The sequence below is a fragment of the Strigops habroptila genome, chromosome 8 (genome assembly GCF_004027225.2).
Source record: "Strigops habroptila isolate Jane chromosome 8, bStrHab1.2.pri, whole genome shotgun sequence".
Taxonomy (NCBI): domain Eukaryota; kingdom Metazoa; phylum Chordata; class Aves; order Psittaciformes; family Psittacidae; genus Strigops; species Strigops habroptila.
Genome location: NC_044284.2, coordinates 11862347 through 11880953, shown reverse-complemented (window position 1 = coordinate 11880953; position 18607 = coordinate 11862347). Strand labels below are relative to the sequence as shown.

At 50.4% G+C, this 18607-nt stretch overlaps 2 long non-coding RNA genes across 2 annotated transcripts; both read left to right on the top strand.

Moving 5' to 3' along the window:
• Window positions 1-5697: 5697 nt before the first annotated feature.
• On the top strand, window positions 5698-12056 carry LOC115611135. Its single transcript, XR_003992481.1, has 3 exons — window positions 5698-5861; window positions 7220-7334; window positions 11860-12056. It is a non-coding gene; the product is annotated as an uncharacterized LOC115611135 (long non-coding RNA).
• A 3052-nt stretch (window positions 12057-15108) lies between these two features.
• Window positions 15109-17606, top strand: LOC115611134. Its single transcript, XR_003992480.1, has 3 exons — window positions 15109-15325; window positions 16097-16239; window positions 17426-17606. It is a non-coding gene; the product is annotated as an uncharacterized LOC115611134 (long non-coding RNA).
• Window positions 17607-18607: the final 1001 nt, after the last annotated feature.

The window sequence follows — 18607 nt, the reverse complement described above, 5'->3', positions numbered from 1 at the left end:
GGTGCAGGTTTGCAATCCTGCTTGCAACCTACCTGGCAGGCTGCAGCTTCTCTGCAGCTTGAAGCATGACCAAGAGGAGGATGAGGAGGCTGAGGAAGATCCAGAGTCCACCTGTTTGGCATCTGTATATTGCTTTCACCTTCCTGCAAGGAAGCAGATGTTGTAGGCCATTAGTGGGTAGAACACATGTGAGGCAGATGGGAAAGATGCCTTGAGGCTTTTTAACTGGATTCTTTTTTAAGGTAAGGTGATGTTTCCACGGGTGGCAGAAGCAGTGATAATCAGTGCACCTCAGAGCTGCGCTCGAGCAGTGTAGCCTAGTGGAAATTTCCAGCTGGGACATGAATATCACACTGCAAGGCAAACAGCGATAACCTCACAGTGCCTTGGCTGCCCAGGGACGCCTCACCAGAGCAGCCTCAGCTCCCTCTTCAGCTGCAGGAACAGGCATCACTTGCATTTCCTCCGGCCTGGAAATATTGGCACTATATCTTTATAAACAATGACAGTGCATCTTTGTTTTCCCTGCTCTCCAATGCCTGCCATTGGAGGTGATTGCCACCTGCTCCAGCTGTGGCTGCAGATGTGATGTGTGGAAAGGCTGTCCTGCCCTGAAGCGCAAAAACCCAGCAAAAGGACACTGCCATGAAGTCAGACCTTGTCCTTCTCTGCTCCTTGTCCCTCCTCTCCAAAATAGAGGCTGTGGAAGAGTGTACCTTACTCTAAGATGCATTCATTGGTTCGCCTCATCTACTCTGCAGGTGAGTGTGCAGAGCTGAGAGTGGTGAGCCCTCGCCTGACCCAAGGCAGGAGGGGTCACCATCCTATTTGCCCTCCAAGGTCTTTGCATTATTCTTCCTTTGTGGTATCAGGCCTTACAAAAGATACAAGGGGGAATGGCTTTAAACTAATAGAGGGGAGATTTAGATTAGGAAGAAGTTCTTCCCTGTGAGGGTGCTGAGGCGCTGGCACAGGTTGCCCAGAGAAGCTGTGGCTGCCCCATCCCTGGCAGTGTTCAAGGCCAGGTTGGACACAGGGGCTTGGAGCAACCTGCTCTAGTGGAAGGTGTCCCTGCCAGTGGCAGGAGGTTGGAACTGGATGAGCTTTAAGGTCCCTTCCAGTGCAACCCATTCTATGATTCTATGCTATTTTCCTGCCTAGCATGCAGGGGGGAGCAGTGCTGTCCTTGGAGCTTAATGAGAAGAGAGAGCCCCATCAACCCAGACCTCCCAGCATTTATGTGGAGCAGAAGCACTCCTCTGCCCATTGCCATCATTGCTTCAATCTCCAACCGTTTCCCAGCACAGAGGGACCTATAAGGACATGACCTGCAGGTAGGATGGAAATAGAATTTTACTTAATGAAGTAGTATTTTACTTAAACAGATAAATAAGCTAAAAATCCACTTACGCGATCAAGTATCTCCTGACTTTGAACATGGTGAGCTGGAGCCTCGGCTGAGGAGCGCGTGGTTATCGGCACACTGGGAGAATGGAAAGCAAACACCCGGAGCCTGGCTTGTGTGCCTGCGGCAGGCGGCCCCTCCCCGGAGAGGACCTTCCCACCGGTGCCCTGCTCCCCGATGCCTGCCCCAGGGAGTGACCAGCCTCTGCTCCAGTGAATGGCACAGTTACATGGCCCCGGCCTCGAGAGCTGCTGGCAGTAAGGACCTCCTCCAAAACATCTGCCACGTCAGGTAGAGGGTGGGCAGGCTGTGGATGGTGCAGGGGTAGCCGTGCCACCAGTATCTGCATCCCCGCCTTACTCCTTGGTGTCACCCATGGCTGTTGATGTTCTGCTTTGACCCCTCGTGTCCTCCTGCTCTGCTCTTTGTGGCTGTCCCTTTTTTCCCCTTCTTGCACTCTGCTTTTACTTCTTGACAAAGCTGAGGTCAGAGATGGTTTGGTCATGAGTGTTTAGCTTTTGATAATCCCTGTGTTGATAGAGTGTTTAGGTCTGTGCTGCTGAGACTTTGCACAGTCTGGGTCACACCTGCATGGCATGGAGCTAATCCTCTCCAGTGCAGCCTGGCCCCATCCACCCTGGGCTGGGGCTACAGCAATCCCCAGATCCCTCCTTTACTCTTCCTTGCCATACTTGCTGCTCCAGGTCTACAGTCATCCCTTTGACCAGGCTTTTCCTCCACATTCTTCCCCTTTGAGGCTCATCCCAGCCATGGTTGGTCCTGCTACCAGGAGCCCTAAGCCCAAGTAGCAGGACCACGTGTTTCTCTTGTTTGGGCACCAGACTCCTGGGGCAGTGATGGAGACAGAGGACGTGTGGCTGTTACATGTGCCATGAGGACCAGTGGCTTGGGCTGTGCAACACCCATTCGGTGGGACCAGTTTCCCCATGTGTCTCCTGGCGCCGATGGAGAGGACCCCGGTGATGCTGCTTTCCCCTCACCCATGCCCATGGGTCTCAGGAAATGCACACTAGGTAGATAAGTCACTTCCAGACCAGATCTTGGCTTTCTTGAGGGACAAAAGGGCCCAGCTTCCTCCTGGCCCTGACCTCACAGGCAAGCAGGCAGCCGTTCCCCTCACCCTAGCACAAGCAGGCACTGCCTCTCCCTGTCCACCTCATCGAAACCACAAGTTTGCTGTGGGGCTGTGGTGTTCTCCACCCATCCTGTGTCCCTGCTATTGACCTCGGCTGGCAGCTTATCTGGGAGCCTGGGTCTGGGTGAGAGCCATGGGTGAGCTCCCCATTTGCAGGCATCAAATCCCTCTCTGCTGTTGGGACTGAGGTTTGGTGTTTCTCCCCTCTCCTTCTCTCTGGGCAACCATGGCACATGCAATCTGGGGGAGGGCACGGTGATATGGGTAGGTGGCTGAGGGCTCTGTGAGCATCCCCCAAGCTGGACCTTATATGGGGACATCCTATTGCTGCAAGGCATGGGCCACCCTTGCTTGGGAACATCTGGGAGCATCCAGATACTCTTCAACATGAGAATGCCCAGACAGGCTTGATCTTGCTCCTCTTTGGTTATCTCCTTTTGCTCGATTGTCACTTGTGGGATTTGCTGCTGCTCAGCTCACTGATTTTCCTAAGGACAAGTCTATTTGTCCATGGGGACCTCATAATCCTGGTCAGGATCACCTGTATTCCTGTCTGCTGCCTGGCAACCTCTTTCTTGGGCATGACCTGACGCATCTGTGGAAGAGAAACTCAAAAGGCAAAGTTGTCTGATCCTGCTGGGATCTGGTGATGTGAAGCATAGCATATGCTCTCATCTGCCTGCGTGCTTCTTGTGTTGGAGGCCACACCTGCAGGACTTCAGCAGCTCTCTTGGGCTGTTTCTGTTAACCTTGTAACTGCATTGTGGACCTTTTGGCAATGCTGTGATGGTGGGGCAGACCTCCAAAGAAGCCCAGCTAGTTAGAGGGGCTGAGGAGCCTCCTACAAGGGAGGACCAGAGGTTGCACTGGCTGCATCTGCAGTGGGAGCCCAGGTACCTGAAGCCAGAGTCTTCTGGCTTGCGACTGTTGTGGCTTTGCCCTGTGCAGGCAGCTAGACTTTGAGGACCTAGAAGTTGATTGTTGCCACTGGGATAAGCCAGGCAAGGCACGTCTGATGTTGGACTGGGTCTCATTCCTCACTGGGGGTGACCACAAGGTCCTGTTTCCCACTGTCTGGTCTCTGCTGCCCACGTTGCCAGCCCATGTTCCACATTGCACGCTTACAGCAGCCCACCAGGAAACCCCTAAACCCACCCTCCCTTTTGGTTCGGGTCCTTAGCACCCAGTGCTGCTGCCTCCTCCTACCCTGTTGGGATGAGTTGTGGCAGAGGCTGGAGATCTGCCTCTTTACAGGCACAAAAGTACAACCTGAGCTGGTGTATAAACCCATACCTTTGAGCAATGCCACAGTTCATTGTCCTGACCCCAGCAAGAGACGAGCACAGCCAAGTCCTGCGCACTGCTGAGGCTGGTAGGGCTGTCTCTGCTCACATTGCTTTGTCTTGTCTTTTCCACCCTCTTTTATTCTTTGCTATTGATTGATTGATTGATTGGTTGATTGATTTTGTGAGTGCAAACTTTGCTTAAGCAAGGTCCTAGCTTCCTCATTTTTTGCCTATACATGGTCAGTCTTGCCATGTTATTTGTACCCTGGCAGCCTGGAGCTTGCTGGATCTCCAAGGAGGATGGAAAGACAAGAGGTTTGTGTATGACTCCTCAGGAGCAGGCCAGCCCCGGACGCAGTGACAGATTGGGGAAATCAGGGTCTGGGACATCCTGATTTCCTGGGTCTGCAATTGTTCCCACAAAACCCCTCATGGAGAGAAAATTCAGAGAGGGAGAAGCTTTCCTGCCCATCCCCAGAAAACTCTTTGTGCAGCTTTGCTGTTTGCTTTTCAGACCAGTTTCCAGACAGACCTATTCATAAAATGACCCACAATAATTTCTAGATTACTTTCCCCAGGAAATCCAGCATTCCACATTATCAGCAAGGCCAGAGTTTGCTTTGCAAGTCATTTTGAAATCTATCACACGTCTGGCCTCCCCTTCCGCTCCTGGGCAGCCACCGGTCCATTAGTGCCTACCTGAACTGATATGTAGTTAATGTGACACTTTGGAGCCAGTGAGGCATGTCCATTGAATTCATTTCTAATAACTTCAACAGCTCTCCTGAGACATGGTAGTCAGTATGCTCTGCAGCGACATGCCCATCAATAGCAGCTCCCTTTCAAAGGATGCTCAAGGCCAACGGGACCAAATGTGTCTGGCTGGGAAGTCAGGAGCAAAGTGAGGACAGCAGGACCAGTGCTGACATGCTGTGGCTACTGGGATTCCACCGGCATGGAGACCTTCTCCCAGAAGGGACCAAGCAGAGCTCATCTGGAGCATGAAGGCTGAAGAACAGTGTTCAGGTTTAGGTGAGAAGTGCCTCTTTGCTTCTGGCTTTGTATGCTTTCTGGCTTGCGTTGGGACTTTGGCCCTAACCATACGCTTATTTGTTCTTTAATCTCGGTCACCTTATCAGAAGCCTTTGAACAACGAAATACATCTCCGCTCACCTGGGGAACAGGCTTTGCTATTTCTTTTCGGTTGGTCTTGTTTCTTTGCCAGAGACCTCTGAGAGATTAGAGTGATCCCTCACAACCCAAGACTTTGTCTTGAAATCTCTGAAGCCTGCAGCGCCGGCAGAGCTTTGGCACTGAAAGACCTGTATATATTACAGTGGCTTTCACATTAGACCAGATCCCTCAGCGCTTTGAAGGATCCAGGATCTTCCAAGCAATTCCTGATGGCTGTCCATGTTGTATTCACCAAACAAAGACACCAGGCCACATGTTACTAGGAGAACTTGCTGGTCTGTTTGCAGGTATCTGGAAGCAGAAACAAAAGCGGGCATCCCAACTGTGAGGTGCTCTGGGCTCTTCTCAGGAGAGGTGGAAAGAGGCAGTCCCTGTGGGTGAATTGCATGTGATTTAGTTTGCTGTCATTACCTCTTTTCCTGTCACTGGGCACCTCTGAGAAGAGCCCAGCTCCTCTGTCTTCATTCCCTCTCACGATATATTTACACACATCTATGAGGTCCCCTTGAGACTACTCCTCTCAGGGCTGAACAGCCCCAGCTCGCTCAGCCTCTCCTCGTATGAAGGATGCTTCAGACCCTTCATCACCTTTGTGGCCTTACATTGGATTGGCTCCAGTTGTGCATCTCTCTTTTGTGCTGGGGAACCCAGAGCTGGACTCAGCACTGCACATGCGGCCTCACCAGTACTGAGCAGAGTGGGAAAGGAGGCTGCTGGAGCTCAGAAAGCTGTGTTTGACCTGGGGATGGCACAAGATGTCTTTAGGACCCTCCATGGCCAGGAGGAGTCCTGTGCAGCAGCATCTGATCTGGAAGAGTGGGTAAGTGCTTCATCCAGTCCCGGCTCTGCAACAGAAGTCTGGTTCTTGCAACAGAATAGTGGAAACGGTTTTCAGATGAAGCCTGGCTAGAAAAGCCATGTTGACCAAGGGAAACCAGGTGGAGCAGGTGTTTACAGAGCAAATGCCTTTTGAAACAAATCATCAGGCAAACAGGGTGGGGACCTTGTGCTCTGATGCCACATGCTATTTATAAAAAGCATGACAGGGCACCCAGATAAATGTTGATGCTTCACCTGGTGAAAAAAAAAAAAAGCCAAACAAACAAAATGGAGCAAAATCTAGGGGAGATTTAGTGGTTTCTAGGAAAGCTACAGCATTGACATTAAGCACTAAACAGTTGCCCCAAAGGTGGAGATGTGTGTGGGTTAGCCTGGCCTCAGCTCCCACTGAAGGGTATTCCCTGGGTTATGGAGGGAAGCTGAGGGTCATCATCTGAATATGATGGCCAAGATGGGCTGCTCTGCTGGGTCTCCAAGGAGAATATCCCTGCCCTGCTGGCTGAGATGTCTTTGCAGGGTTATGCCACAACCAGTGTCCTGCCTTCTGCCTCTGACAATGAGATCAGAAGGAAAATGTTGTCAGTGGTGGAGGGTGCATGGAGAGATACCACAGAGTGTTCCTGTGAGCTCCCTGCAAGGAGGGCATCAGAGCAGGGTGTGTGCCATTTGAGATTCGTTTAACAGCCTTTTGTCTGAGATCTGTGAAAACATTGATTCAGTTCACATCAGGGATACTTGCAGCCATGATGAAATGTAATTACTGCGTGGGTCATAGTCAGTTAGTGTTGGAGGAGATGCCTACAGTTAAATCAGATCTTTCAATCTTCTTTTCATGTGTGGGAGGTGGGACATGAGAGTTTGCTCTCTCCAAGTCCCAGCTGCACACAAGTGAGAATCAGTTCAGTAAAAGGAAGGATGGATGCTGAAGTCATGGGTTTGCAGTTGTATTTTTGTGTAGATCATGACAGCAGAGCTGCCTCCTCCTCATATACCAAAAGCATTAGTCCTTGTGTAAGGCTATGTCAGATCTGTTGGGAATTTGATCATGGAGTCTCATCAGCAAGGAGAACAAGAGGGCTAGTGCTAGTGTTCTTGAGGGACTTGGAGAAGAAAGGGTGCCCACCAGGGAATGGGAGAAAGAAGTGGCTATGTGGCTATGTAGAAGGATGAGCTTGAGAACAACCATCCAGAGATCTGGGAGTTTTGGGTGGGATGGAGGACCTGTGTGTATCAAAGGCAAGGGAAAGATGGAAAACATCAGGAGATGTCCTTGGATGTGGTAAGCGCCACTCTGTGCTGTCAGCAATTTGCATACACTCATATTTGTCTCTTTTACAGCTAATTCCATGCAGCAGGTGCTGTATCTGATTCCTTCATTCACGCCTGCCTGCAGCTGGATGCTACTGAGAGTCATCCTTCCCTGTACGAGGACCTCAAACTCTAGGAGCTTCCTGTGAGTGTTCAATCTTTGATTCCCCTGGGAAGGAGAGACTGGCTGGCCTTGAAAGCTGTCCTCTACTGCAGTGCCCATGCCCAGAGCACAGCTCTTCTAGGTGAGGAAGGGATTAAAAACTCAGGGCTTTTTACTGCTTGTCCCTGCAGGGGTCATCAAAGCAGCGTGGAAATGGCAAGTAGCTGCCCACAGAACAGGCACAGTAAAGCGTTTCCTGATCAGAGCTACATTTTGTAGGGAAAAAAGCCCCTGAGGTTTGCATGTTCTATCCCAGGTTGTGAAAGAGGAATCTGTTGACATGTCTAGAATATTTTTCAGGGTGGGGATGGAACTTGATGATCTTTAAGGTCCCTTCCAACCCAAACCATTCTGGGATTCTATGAAATCCCCACAGAAAGACATTCAGGTCTGAGCTGTGCTGGTCCCAGCAGCTTCTTGATTTGGTCCCTGGAGCTTTCATGAGCAAGTGTATGACACTTTCAGCTATGAATGAAAAGCTGTTGTTCTGTTCCTGCAACCTCTTTGGTTGCATGGATAATGTACACAAAAGGTAGGCATCTGCCACTTCTCCCTTTGGCCAGGAGGACTCTGAACTTGATATTCTACAAGGGGAGTTGCTCCTTTTGGACACCCAGTGCCTATCGATAGATCTATTTATTTATTCATTCATTCATTTATTTTTGCTGCTTTTGCAGGTGATGGTGCTGCTTTGGGGGGTTCACAGCTCAAGGTGTAAATGGGGAGCATTTGCTTGGAGCAGCAGCTGTAGATCAGGCTCCTCCTGGGGCTCTCAAGCTCTCTGCTTGGTTCTGCTGCAGTTCAGCTGGCATCAAGGTTGTAGATAAACCACATTCCCATCACTTCTTGCCTTCAGGACAGTGTTGACACAGAAGTAATCCAGGGCTTGAACACTGGCCAAGTTACTGTTGTCTTCTCCAAGACCAACAATGCCCCACTGTACAACACTCTCATGTTTATGCTTGATTATCACACGCAACCACAGCAATTAGCATGATTTGGATGCCAATGCCCTCTTGAGACACCGCGGGTGAGTTGAGGAGTGATGATATGAGTCATGGATGGAGTGTGAGCCTTCAGTCTCTGCAGCTGAACCGTGGACTCCTGCTTGTGAGCTCCCGCAGGCGCTGAAGCAGAGATGCAGGTGCATGGTGTGGCATTGTAATCCTGCTAAGGCAGCAGGTCGGGGTGGGAGGGAGGTCGCAGCACTGATGGTGCGGAGGTGAGCCCCACGCAGAGCCAGCTCTGGCCATTGTGTTTGAGCAAGGGCTGTGCAAACAGCAGTACGTGCCGGGCCAAGGCTGCTGTTGCCATTTCTTGTTCGCAGTGGCAGGTCAGAGGTTCAGAGGGACAGATTTGGGTCCAGAGTCTATGTGTGAGGAGAGCTGCGACTCATCAGAGGTGACAGGGTTGGGGACGGAGAGAACCGTGCTGTGGTCTCAAGAGCCAGAGGGTGTGCTCTGTGTAGACCTGTGGGGCAGGAGGAGGGAAGAAGATTGAGGTGGATGCAGCAGTCCTGGGGATGTGGTGAGGAAGAGGAGCACATTCAACTCATTTCCTTCCTGCACAGTTGAGCACAGGCACTCTGCCCCTGCACAGTCTCCTTGGCTGCCTTCAATCCTTCCTCCTGTCCTGGTGACTCTGATGTCCTTGCTCATCTTGCTCCTAGGCCCGGAGAGCTCTTTTCTCCCATGGGGTCTGAGGGCACATTTATCCCAGAGGAACAAACACTGCTGTGCATGCATCATCCTACAGAAAGCCAAGGAGCTGAAGGTGGGGATGGAGTCCCTCGTGTGGCATGGATTTGGACATGAGTGTTTACCAAGTCCTTTTGGTGGACTCTCCTGCATCCAGTAGAGCAAGGGCATTCCTGGTTGCACCTCTGAAGACTGATGATGGTGGTTCAGTGAGGGGAATGCGGTGCACTGTGGCTGCATGTGAAGATAGACCCTTCCCCTCAACACACAGCAGTAGCATAAGTGGTCCAAATACTAGTTCTTTGGAGATGTTAAAACATCTCCTCCAAAAATCCTGTCTGAAGCTGCAGCAGCAGGGGCTGGGGTAGGCGTGTTTGCTGAGCAAGCAGCTGCAGTTTGCACAGAGAGGATTCATTAGGCTACAGTTTGATTGAACTTTGTTCTGAGGATCATGTATTAGAACTTGTGTCCCTCTTACCTCCGCTGCCTTGGCTTTGGACCCCGTTCTCTACTGTGGGCCAAGAGAATGACCTTCCTTGTGGCCGTTTATTTCTACCTTTGCTGCTTTATGCTTCTTCCTCATGCTTATCCTCTGTATTTTCTGCAATACACTGACCCAGGGCAGCCAGCATGACACCTTGGAGGGGCTTCTGGATGGACACCACATCCCAGGAAGAGCCATCTTCATGTCTGTTGACCCCATCTTCAAAAAGGCAATTTCAGAATAAGGAGAATGCAGGTCCAGGTTGGGAAGAAGTTAAGAGATGAGGAACTGAGGCTCAGGAGAGACTTGAGCACTTTGGGCTGCTTAGAATCAAAAGGAGAAAAGGGGGAAGCCATAGATTTATTTATGGCTTGAAGTGGCCTAGGACAAATTACAGACATGAGGTCAGATCACAAGGAATGGAAAAGCTCTGATGGTGTCCGTGTAGCTGCAGTGCTTTCCACCAGCCTTGGAGAGTGGGAAGACCATCTCTGGAGGGTCGTCTGTGTGCTCCCATGCATGGTAGCTCCAGGGAGGGGCTGGCATGATGCCCCTTCACAACAGCCCCTGTGCCCCAGGGAATGGCTATTATTGTTCAGAGACCTTTGGGCCATTGTCTTTCTGTTTGTGCAGGATGTGTCTCTTTCTAGATGTTCCTCAGCCAGTCTGGGACCATTATTTTCCTTTGGATGGACCAACACGAGACAGTGCATAAAGCCTTTCTCTATGTTTACATTGCTCCTTAACCTTAGCTAACCTTACAGATCACCACCTTGTAGATATCCCTTGCTTTCCCTTTCACCATCCAATTCTCTGATTAGAGATGCATGAACGAGAGAGTTTGACAACTGTGAGCTGGGAAAGGGTTGAGTTAACAAAAAAAATAAACCAAAACAGTGGGATCTTTCCTCAAAGTGGCAACCAATCTTGCCATGGGTTAGATGTCAAAAAGCAGTCCCAAGTCAAACTGTATGAGCAGAAAGAGCTGCTGATCCTGGAGAGGTGGGCTGTGTCTTATGCCCAAGTTTGCTTCTTGGCTCAGCACCCTGCCGCTGAAGATTGCAGATGCAGGAAAGTGAGTTTAGCAGACTCGGCACCCTGCTGAAAACCTTCATGAGATGATTACTTCCAAGGTTTAGGTTGGGATTCTGCTCTCTGGCTTGTACCCTCAAGCCAAGACCCTGTGTGCTTGCAGTGTATGAGCTGGGACAGGAGCTGGTCACAGCCCTGAGCTCAGAGCGCCCCAGGAGGAAATCCAGTGGCCAGGAATCTGGCCACGGCAAATCCTCTGTGTTTCCCTCTGCTACCTTTCCACCCCCAACTCCTTTATTTTTAGGCAGTCACCTGTGACCGGGAGAAATTGCACCACGGATAAAAGAGCAACCTGTACTTGGGCATTTGTGAGCACAGTAGGTTTAACCCTGAACTGCTCCAGGCACCTGCGTCTCTCCCTAAAGCCAGGACAGCTTGACTTGCAATCAGTTAACTAACTCTTGAATTCAGCTTTGACTGCTGAAGGTGGGAATAACCTCCCCAAGACACCATCTGTGTCCAATGCCATGTCTACGAGATGCTTTGTGCTACCCTGCTATAGTGGGGTGAATTGGCCTCTGAAGATCTCTACCCTCTGGGATGATAGAGGCAGCCTGGATTTAACTTTTAGAGGGCTAAACCAGACCAAGATGGTCCCTTCTTTTGGCTTCTCCAGTTGTTTAAGTCCTTTGTCTTTAGGAGCTTGACAGAGCTCAGACAAAGACCAAGTAAGACAGAAACTGCAAGTGTTACTAATAGGTCTAATGTTAATGAGTAAAAAGCTGATTGCTTTTCTGTTGTAAAATACTTCCCTGAAAGAGTGTTTGCTGCTGTGTTCTTAAAATCTGTGCTAGCATCCTTCATGGTAGACAAGAAAGGAGACGTGGATTGGTAGCTCCAGCTTCCCCGAAGCTCGCTGTCATTATGCAAGTCTGATGTCCTTTGACTAAAGGCCAGCTTGGTCTTTTTCCGGGGATTTCCCACTACAAGGGGAACAAATATCTTCTTTGTAATAACATCTTCTTAACGCCTTTTGTGCTGTTTGTGTTATTTCTCTATGGCATGTTTATAGAAGACAGCTCAGGGCTGTGGGACTCCTTTGAGAGCCAGCACTCAGTAGTGTTTGGTTTGGTGGGAAAAACTTTACTGATGCATACAAAAACAATTGCCCAGGGTCAAGTGAGCTGTAAATGGATTGAAGTATGGGATCAAAGCCCAACAAGAGAATGAGGATCTTGTTTGTTGTTCCCTAGTCTAAACTGGTGACAGCTTTGTGTTCTCTCCTATATGCCAGGGTACCACAAGAGCTGACTTCTCCCAAAAGGATGGGGAGCCCAATGTGATGGCACAGATGGGGGGACTTGTCCATCACTGTCTCCATACAAGGTGAGCAAGATGGGCCTTGGGACAGCAGCTGGGATCAGCCCAGAGTCCAGATCCCCTGGGAAGCAGGGAGTGAAGAGGCAGGTATGAGGCTGGGATCAGGTCTGAGGACAGCAGCGGGGTGGAACAGAACCTGGGGACCACTAGACAGGTCCAAGGTGTGGCTGGGAAGTCTGTCTGTAGGTTGGGGTCTGACCAACAGGGCCATGACCAGGCAGGGGCAGGGCTGTGGTGGAGCAGGGGACCAGTGCTCCTCCAGCAACGCTTGGGCAGGGACCGATGGGTTGAGCATCCTGGAAGCTTGTTGCTGGAGGCTCCTGGTGAGGCTGCAAATCTGGAAGGATGCGGTTGTAAGAGCTGGTGGTGCTTTTTGTTAAGGGATATATCCTGCAGCACTGCACAGCTGACCAATGTTTCTTCAAGGCTTGTTCTCTATTTCTGCCCTTGGCATGTGGTCCTGGTGCGCTCTGGCAGTGGTGTTAATCCAGGTTTCACATGGCAGGGCTTTCTGCCTCCAGCGGATGCCTCTGGCTGACACGGACGTTGGGAGAAGGTTGCTGGTGATCAGAGGTGTGCGTGCTGAAAGGCAAAACCTCTGATGGAGGGGAGAACAACAGATCTCATGTCTTGCAAGGCTATAGCCATGGCCATGCTGAGACCCTCAGTCACTAACAGTGGCCAGACTCCCCAAAAGGAGTTTGTTTTCCTTTTCCACTGTGATTTGAAGGTTAGTGTCATGAAGCTGTTTCTCTATACAGCACTCTCCATGTATAACAAAACCAATCATCCCACCTCCAGGGCACAGCCGTGTTTCCCCACATTATGCAACTTCTAGCAAAGCCTCTGAAGCAAGAAGCTTTTCTGGTTCCTTCCTTATTCTTGCAAGAGTTTTCAGGATCCGTTAGGGCCACATTACCCTTGAGTTGGGCTTTGCCATTGCTTTCGCAGCACCAAGGCATCCTTATGAGCAGAGTGTGTGGGCAAGGGGCTGATGGATGATGCTGTGGGGGGTGCTCTGGGAGATGACTGCTGCATTCTGCCAACCACCCCAGAGCTCCCTCCCTGGGACCAGCCCCAGCCAGATATGTGCCCCGAAGACCCCACACCTCTGCTTAAGATTTCTGCTCCTTTATCCCCGTAGCTGGAAATGCCAAGAGGATTAAAATGCCATGAGAGTCTAAAAGCCCTCAGGAGGAGGTTTGAAATCTGCTCAGCTTTTGGTCTTTTGCTCCCCCCTCTCTGCTCCTCCCAGAGCTCTTAATAGTCCCAAGACTTTTGTTGTTTTCTACATTGCAAAACAGTAATTACTGGTAAGGACAAGGTGGTTTGAGAGCCAGGGTCCAGCGGTGCCTTCCAGGCCCAGGTGACCAGGGAATGGAGCGGTGAGGATGGGAGGAGCCTTTCCCCCTCTAGATTTTATCTTTATGAGAACATCTTGACCAGTGACGAGGAAACAAATTCCTCTGCCTTTTGGGAGGGAGAGGGGAAACCCAAAGGTCAACCCTGCATGTGGGGTCCTCAGGGATCTTGCAGGCAGGAGAGGTCTTTCACTGATGGTCACCAACACTGGTAGGGAAGAGATGTCCTGCCGGGTCCTGGGTCCGGTATTTAGTTACTGGTGTCATAGTTAGCTATTGACCTCAGAAGGATGAGATGTTTGCATGGTTCATGAGTGCTGAACTACCAGACCTGTGTTTGAAAATCTCGAGAGCAGGAGGAAAATTAATTTAACTAGAGTTCAAAGGGTGTCCAATAAAGACTAAGCCTTGCTGTTAATCTGAAGCCTTATTTTCATTAATTCCCTTTAATGCTGCTTTAAAAGTACGAAGTGGAAGGGAATGCTGGCCAACGGATTATTTTGTGGTTTCAAAGCAACCACGATTAATCAGCAAGGCAATGTATTGGCCATAAGAGTGTTTAAATGGGAAGGCGGCTTCAACCAGGGCACATGTAACAGTGTGTAGCAGTGGTGACAGTTTAAAAATTAGCTATTGTGAGGCCCCACATATGGATAGAGGCTTGGTATTAATAATTACCATGAACTAACTAACTGGAAAGGGGTTGAACAGTAAGTGGTAGAGTTCAGCTTGACCCACCGGTGAGCTGACCCTTTTCCCATTCATTTAATGCCCAAACCTCATCTCTGTCCAGTGTGGCTATCCAACAGCTGAATACAATGCTTGGGCACAGCAGTGGGAGGCTGTGCCAGCCCAGCTGGGCTGCCCATGGGCTGCAGAGGATGAAAAGAGGTTCAGTCCCTGCTCCTTGGGCCAGATCCAGCAGTGAGAGCTGCTCTAGCAGCCGGCCAGTGCTGTGGGCCCCGGGGCTCATGTTGCTGATGCTGCTCCGTGAAGTTGGTTCATAAGTCTTCCCTTCTTGGGGTCTCGCCCTTGTTTTCTCCTTTTGTGTCTTTCTGGCCCCTGCTGCCTGTCCCTGCTGGCAGCTCTGTGCCCACAGCTGTTGCAAAGTCACTCTTGGACCACGCAAATCACCAGCATCACTCTGCATCATGAGCAAGGCGGGCTGCATCTGACAGGAGCTTTCTTCTGCCTGCTTCAGTGGCATCCCCCTGATCCTTTGGCAGCCAAAGATGTAGGACCCAACTTGGTGAGCCCTGGGGATGGGGTGGCTTTGACTCACGTCAAAGCCTTCTTCACCCTTGCTCCCCTCTCACGATGGGGTCTTTTTGACCAGATCTGCCACCGCCTTGACTCTGTGCATCCTGGTGACCTGGGCTCTGTGGCTGCAGCGAAATATCACTGCTCACACCCCTACTCCCTTGTCCCTGGATGTGTGCATGCGGGCTCATGTGAGCTATAGCTCCCTCCTCCCCTGGAAATAAGCCACTTGTTCTCCTGTTCTCACCCAGCCACATCCTCTTGGATAGTCCAGCATCTTGTTATGTCCAGCATCCTCTTGGATAGTCCAGCCCTCATGGAAACTGTCTGGCATATCCCATGGAGCTGGACACAACCATTTTATGGACAGAAGACTTGTGCAACTACTTGGTGCATGCCCTGGCACGGGGCCTGGGGGTCCTGTGGGAGAGGAGCCAAGGGCACTGTGGCCATGCAGGGCTGCTGGTACTCCTGCCCTTTCTTTCCTGGCTATCAATATTTACTGGTTTGTTCCCACAGATCTCTGGAAAATACGTGGGAAGCAGGGTCAATGTTATCAGCCAGTCTATTTGCAAGCATGTCTTCAGAAGGAATGATTAACCCCCAACATTTTTCTGCCTTTCCTTCGTAAAGCCCTTCAAGAATATCACAGCTCCCAAGGTTGCACAGAGTTGCTGGTAATCCTGTTAACCTTTGGGTTAATTAAGTAAACTGGAATCCTTCATTAGGAGGAACAGCACTAATTGCATATCCCAGACGGTGAGTTTTGCGGGGACTGCTGGCTGCCAGAGCAGAAACCACTGCTGACTTCAGCAAGGGGGCTGGGGAGTTAATGGTGATTTGCTTGAGAGAGGAGGTCAAGAAAACCTGCTTCCCCATCAGTGCTGGACCGGTTGGTGTTTGCTGGAGTGGGGGATGTGCATGGAGAAGATGCGGGGCAGTGGCACTGTCTTGCAGAGCTGCTGAGCAAGGCAGAAAGGGTCAAACTGCTGGTACCTGGCTCTCGAGCTGACCTTAGTTTCCAACCTAAAAATGCAATCCTTTAATGGCATGACATGGTAAGCGGCTCCGGACAAGGAGCTACAGTGTGCAGCTGGGCTTAGTGCTCCATGCTGGGAAGAGCTGCTTAAAATGGACAGAGAGCTCTTTGTTTGCTGTGTGTGGTTTAGAAATTAAGCAATACTTAGGAGCAAATATTGGTTCAAACAACATCAGCTCCCACTCTCCAGTGGCCAGTTCAGCTCATCTCAGGTAGAAAACAGCGTATTGCAACACAGTCAAAACCTGACACCGAGCATTTCTCCTAACCAGCAGGGAAACGGGTTTGTGGCATTTCTTGAAAAAATAAACTAACCTCAATGACTCTGCAGTTGGAGCACAGCCTCAAAATTGACCTGTAGGTGCAATCAGGGGCTGACAGTGTGTTTCTGGAAGGACCGGCAGAGCTCTCCAAGTATCTCTCGGGCCCTGGGAGCCATGGGGAATGCCGAGCTGGTCCCAGTCCACCATCAGCCATGCACATTCTTGCAGAGCTGGACTCCCACGGTGCATCTTACACCTGCTGCAAGCCCCATGTCAACCCAGGCTCCAGAGGACAATGACTCCATCTTTCAGGAGAGACCCGGCATTGGGCAGGAGGGCTGGGATTTCCCTTAGATCCTTACTCTGACCAGGTAAGCCAACCCTGCAGAAGCACCCTGACTTATCCCTGCCCCTCTCAGGTACCTGAATATTGAATCACAGAATAGTTTGGGTTGGAGAGGATCTTTAAAGATCATCTAGTCTACCCACCCTGGTAGGTGATGGGCAGGGACATCTTTCAGTAGGTGAGGTTGCTCCAAGCCCCTGTGTCCAACCTGGCCTTGAACACTGCCAGGGATGGGGCAGCCACAGCTTCTCTGGGCACCCTGTGCCAGCGCCTCAGCACCCTCATGGGAAGGACTTCTTTATATCCAGTCTAAATCTACCCTCTTTCAATTTAAAACTGTTGCCCCTTGTCCTATCACTGCAGGCCCTGGTAAAAGGTCTCTCTCCATCTTTTCTATAAGGCCCTTTAATATACTGAAAGGCCACAGTATGGTTTCCCTGGAGCCTTCTCTTCTCCAGGCTGAATGACCCCAACTGTCTCAGCCTCTCTCCATAGCAGAGATGTTGAGCCCTCTCTCCATCTTTGTGGTTTTCCTCTGGACTGGCTGTAACAGGTCCACGTCTTTCTTCTACTGGGAGCCCCAGAGCTGGATGCAGGACTGCAGGTGGGGTGTCACCAGGGCAGAGTAGAGTGGCAGAATCACCTCATCACCTCCTGTGACCTGCTGGCCATGCTGCTTTGGATGCAGCCCAGGATATACTTGGATCTCTGGGTCACACAATTGCACAGTGCCAACTTATATCCAATTTGTCATCCACCAGTATCCCTAAATCCTTCTCCGCTGGGCTGCTCTTCATCCATTCACCACCCAGCATCATACTCTCCCATCTCTTGAGATGGGCAACACTGACAGTTCAGTGCTAGTCTCAGTCCTGTGTCTCACCCTGGGCTATTGACAGAGGAGCAGGGAAGATGGTCGAGGAAAATAGGTTCCCATCAGGCTGCTCTTCTTGCCTTCACCTGCTGCAATGTGACCTGTGGGGCCAGGACAGGACAAGAACTTGATCCCAGCTTTTGTGGTTGCCCATGCTTATGTCCTTGTGGGCAGGCTCCAACCTTCTCCAAGCCACAAACTTAGAAATTCCCATTTGTAGAGGGAAACAAGCCAACTTCATAGAAAAGCCCTAAGTCCCAGTGGATGTATATTGCCCTCTGCTCTCAGCTTATCCCACCTTAAAGTTCATTTGATTCTGTTTTTCTTCCATTTTCAGTGCTTTTTATCCTTAATATCTCAAGGTGAGCTGGGTCATCATCACACAACTGCCAGCCTGGTGACACCTTGGAACATCAGCATTATCTCCACAGGCCTCACTGCTGGATAGGAGCACCTCTACAGAAATAACTGCCCCAAAGAGCCGAGTGAGATTCCGGTGTTGGTGTGGTGCCTTGATAGCAGCTTTCCTTCTCCCCAGTTAATGTTTTCTCCACATGCAGACACAACCAGAGCTCAGGTCCAGCCTCCTTGCAGCTGCATTGGCTCTAGGATGAGCTCTGCGTTGGGAGCAGCCAGCACTCTGATAAAGCCAAGCCCTCTCCCAGACAGTTGTGCCACCTCTAACTTTATCCCAGCCCAATTACAACAAATGTTCTTTCCTTAGGACACAGCCAGGACTCCAGTCCACCCTTGTCTCAGCCACAAACCACAGCGTACACAGATGGGGTTGCAGTAATAAGGGAGATGTAGAAACAAACAGTATTATTTTACCTTCAATTTTACTTAGCATGTGGCTGAGCCCTGTTGTTTCCTTGGGGTTTGGATGTGTTTGTCACCATCACCAATGACCCGTGGTTGGCTAGAGGGTGTGTTTTCTTCATCATTTGTGTAATTTTTAGCAGCATCCTCTTTCTGAAAACAGAACAGCCAGGATCCAAAGTGTTGCAATACAACGAACTTGTGATGTGTAATAATAATTCAGCTTGTTTCATGAAGATGTACTACAGAAGTCTTATTGCTTTCTGGATAACAAGGACAAAATCTGAGAGGTACTGGCTTACCTCCGTCCTTTCTGGTAAAGCTGCTCCTGCTTGCATGAGCCAGAGCATTGATGTCTGTCTTTGAAAGACAACAAGAATGTCTATCGTTAGTAAGAATTGGCCCTTGCTGTTGAATCTCAGCTTAGCCAGATGCATGCAGTTGGACATGGAAGGAGCTCTCTTTTTGCACAAAACCACACACCCAGGTAGTGAGGTATGGATCTACCTAGAACTTGCAGAAGCATGTGTGTGTATTTAGTGAGAGAGAGGACCTGCTTTGTGAATAGAAGAGCATTTTCTAACACAACCCAGGGTGCTTCCAGCCAACCTTAACCAAGAGCCTGCTGTGGATAAGCCCATGGAACTGCTGCATGGAGGGTGCAGGCTATTGGAGAAGAAGGACCTGTGCAGGAGATCCA